Source organism: Myotis davidii, unplaced genomic scaffold, assembly GCF_000327345.1.
Source record: "Myotis davidii unplaced genomic scaffold, ASM32734v1 scaffold81, whole genome shotgun sequence".
Classification (NCBI taxonomy): Eukaryota; Metazoa; Chordata; class Mammalia; order Chiroptera; family Vespertilionidae; genus Myotis; species Myotis davidii.
In genome coordinates, this window is record NW_006291554.1 from 1,654,802 (window position 1) to 1,658,884 (window position 4,083).

The 4,083-nt window shown below is 48.1% G+C and overlaps 1 protein-coding gene across 2 annotated transcripts in view; it reads left to right on the plus strand.

Moving 5' to 3' along the window:
- The window catches only part of EXOSC7 (exosome component 7), a 30,747-nt gene that overhangs the window by 597 nt on the left and 26,067 nt on the right, over window positions 1–4,083 (plus strand). The gene's annotated exons all lie outside the window — the stretch shown is intronic.

Consider the following 4,083-nt stretch of genomic DNA (forward strand, 5'->3'; position numbering starts at 1 on the left):
CCTGATCTTCAGCTGTGAGACTGAGCAGTCAGAACTCAGCTGCTCAGGCGGCCGTGCAGGGCACTGATTGATTCTGAGCCCTGAGCCACTTCTTACAGACCCGTGGCACAAAAAGGCTGCACCCGGGCACCCTGCACGGTGAAGGGAGTCACGTCCTTTCAGAGGATGGTGGGGGGCTGCTCAGCAGGCTTAGATAGAGACACATTTGTAATACCTTAATTAATAAAGGAAAAAAAAAAAGATCAATATCTAGTTTTACCCACTGTGTCTTGGGCCTGGGCCTACAACGCTGGCCTAGTCAAAGTCGCTTTCCTAAGTGCGTTGTATTCTAATAGGGGAGGCGTCCTAGTCTCGGTTCTCTAGCAAGGTCTGGGGCATTGGACAAGTCAAAGCAAGGTCATTCGGGGCACCATCACCTCAGAGGACCTCTGGAGTCTGAAACCTTCCCAAGTGTGTTGGATGAGTAGAGCTGGCTTGTCGGCTTCTATTAAGGAGAAACAGGACTGGGTGACCTGGCTAAAGCAGCTCTGGGCTGAGTCACATGTCCTTCCACTTGGTCACAAACAGGAGATTGTGGTGCCTCAACTCAATATCCTTATCTGACACCTCTCTTCAGGGTTTTGAGGATTTGGTGAGCGGATACCTTCCCCCAGAAGCAGGAGAAGGGAACTGCTGATGGACTGCCATGTGCTAGACCAGTGATGGCGAACCTTTTGAGTTCGGCGTGCCAGCATTTTGAAAAACCCTAACTTAACATAGGTCCGCCATCACTGGTCTAGGGAAAGTGAGTGGGTAGATGCAAGCAGGCACAATGTGGCCCCAGGTGTGTGTGTGTGTGTGTGTGTGATGGGTGTGGGGTGGGGGAGGGGTAGCGGGAAACTCTGTTTTCCTTTGATGACTTCCATTGGCCAAACTCAACCAGAAATCAGCGAAGGGAGTCCAGGTGATGCAGTTTTGAGGGAGTCAACCTGGAGCACGGATTAGGACAGGGAAGGATGGAGAATGGATCTGAGGAGGTGGGGCAGGGCAAATGGAAAGGTTGATAAATCAATATTTTAACATATGATTTGATTGATTTCTGTTAAGTCCCTTCTCAGCCTTTGGAGGCCGAGATGTCCCACTTTTGTTGGGTACATATTATATCAGAGGCTCAGAGCAGGCCACGGCCGATGATTAGCCCCACCAAGAAGCATGCCTCTTGGGGTCCCGTCAAAGCCATTTCTTTGAATTTTTCTCGGCCGTTGAAAGAAAGTGTAGCTCAGCTGATAGTTTCAGTTTCTTTTTTGTGATCCAGCTTTAACTGGAAGCATTGTGGTTTTTGGGGGGGCTGTGTCTTGGGCCTGGGCCTACAACGCTGGCCTAGTCAAAGTCGCTTTCCTAAGTGCGTTGTATTCTAATAGGGAAGGCGTCCTAGCCTCGGTTCTCTAGCAAGGTCTGAGGCATTGGACAAGTCAAAGCAAGGTCATTCGGGGCACCATCACCTCAGAGGACCTCTGGAGTCTGAAACCTTCCCAAGTGTGTTGGATGAGTAGAGCTGGCTTGTCGGCTTATATTAAGGAGAAACAGGACTGGGTGACCTGGCTAAAGCAGCTCTGGGCTGAGTCACATGTCCTTCCACTTGGTCACAAACAGGAGATTGTGGTGCCTCAACTCAATATCCTTATCTGACACCTCTCTTCAGGGTTTTGAGGATTTGGTGAGCGGATACCTTCCCCCAGAAGCAGGAGAAGGGAACTGCTGATGGACTGCCATGTGCTAGACCAGTGATGGCGAACCTTTTGAGTTCGGCGTGCCAGCATTTTGAAAAACCCTAACTTAACTCTGGTGCCGTGTCACATATAGAAATTTTTTGATCTTTGCAACCATAGTAAAATTTTTGCAACCATAGTAAAACAAAGACTTATATTTTTGATATTTATTTTATATATTTAAGTGCCATTTAACAAAGAAAAATCAACCAAAAAAATGAGTTCACGTGTCACCTCTGACACGCGTGGCATAGGTTCGCCATCACTGTGCTAGACTGAGCTGAAAGGTCCCCGTAAATGATTTAGGGTTTTCAGATTCTCCTGTAACTCTGTAAGGTCAGGGTTAGTCCTGCTTTCGAGGTGAAGAGACAGGCTCAGAGCTGTTGAGGAACGTGCTCAAGGTCACAAAGCTGGTCTGTGACAGCAGAGAATTAAATACAGATTGGAGGTGACTCCACACCACACCCGACCGGCAGGTCATGATCACATAGGTAGCAACCTAAAAGGCACCGGAGCCATCCCAGCACCCAGAAGCCCTGTATCTGAAAAAGCTGTTTTGTCCCCTGCTGAGAAGGACAGGGCTCCCCAAGGTGCGGCCCACCATTTGTTGACATCTCTATTGGTTTTCACATGAAGCCTCACTCCAGGGCAGCCCCTGTTCTCACGCGTTCACACATGGATGCGTTCCCCTGCTCCCGAGGATGGCAGGCGAATAAAGATCGTGGTGGGGTGTTGGGCCATGAGCCAGGCTGTGCAGGTTTGGGTGATTTCCTGTTTGTTAGGAGGAAAACTGGACTTTAAAAAAAAAAAGTTGCCCTGAGTGCAATGACTCGTGGACTGGTTTGTTTGCTGTTTTTGGTTTGATCTATTCTTTTGAGTGCTTTTTTCTATGAAAAAAACTCATGGACTAGTTTGTTTGCTGTTTTTGGTTTGATCTTCTATTCTTTTGAGTGCTTTTTTCTATGAAAAAAAATTTGAGGTTAATGTAGCCTTTGAAAGGAAAATTGGTAGCTTTTTGTTTGCCTCTTGTCACTTGAACCTTTACCACTGAGCATTTCCCTGGGGCAGATGTGATTCGAAGGCTGCAAAGGCAAGATTTGCCAGCCCCAAGTGTTTTACCACCACCAGCACCCCACTTCCCACCCCATCCTGTATGTGGGAACAAGTATGTGGGTTGTTACTACAAAGGGGTGTGGCTAGATCTCCCCAGAGTGAGTGGTGTTTTAAGGCAGTGGTTGGAAGCCCTGTAGCCTTGAGGTGTCCTTGCTTTCAGAGCCGTTATCACCATCATCAAGACCAACTGGTGTAGCCAGCCAGTCCATCCTGTGAGGGAGGCCTGTTGGGGCCCTATTCTTTTGAGTGCTTTTTTCTATGAAAAAAAATTTGAGGTTAATGTAGCCTTTGAAAGGAAAATTGGTAGCTTTTTGTTTGCCTCTTGTCACTTGAACCTTTACCACTGAGCATTTCCCTGGGGCAGATGTGATTCGAAGGCTGCAAAGGCAAGATTTGCCAGCCCCAAGTGTTTTACCACCACCAGCACCCCACTTCCCACCCCATCCTGTATGTGGGAACAAGTATGTGGGTTGTTACTACAAAGGGGTGTGGCTAGATCTCCCCAGAGTGAGTGGTGTTTTAAGGCAGTGGTTGGAAGCCCTGTAGCCTTGAGGTGTCCTTGCTTTCAGAGCCGTTATCACCATCATCAAGACCAACTGGTGTAGCCAGCCAGTCCATCCTGTGAGGGAGGCCTGTGGGGTCCTGTTGCACCGTGAAGAGACCCTTTAGAATGCAGGCGGTGGTGTGGAGTGGCGGTGAAGAGCCCTGGCTTGGAATTGAAGTGCTACTTACTGGCTGTGAGACTCCGGGCCAGCCATTTAGCATCCTTCAGCCATTTTTCTGTTCGCATAATGGATTCAATGTGTTAACTGTGGAGTGTTTCTAGAGCATTATCTCATATATGGTAAATGCACATTAAATAGTAGTTACTACTGCCCTAGCCTGTTTGGCTCGGTGGATAGAGCGTCAGCCTGTGGACCGAAGGGTCCCGGGTTCAATTCTGGCCAAGAACACGTACCTTGGTTGTAGGTTCCTCCCCCGCCCAGGCCCTGGTTGGGGCTCCTACGAGAGGCAACCAATTGATGTGTTTCTCTCACATCGATGCTTCTCTCTGTCCTTCCCTCTCTCTTCCACGCTCTCTAAAAATCAATAGAAAAATATCCTCAGGAGAGGATAAAAAAAAAAAAGAAAGAAAGAAATGTCATATCCTATGAAAGAAACATCTTAAAAATGTCCAAATGTAGTTATCATTTTTTCGTGGTGAAGGGTCTGGAGTCTGGGT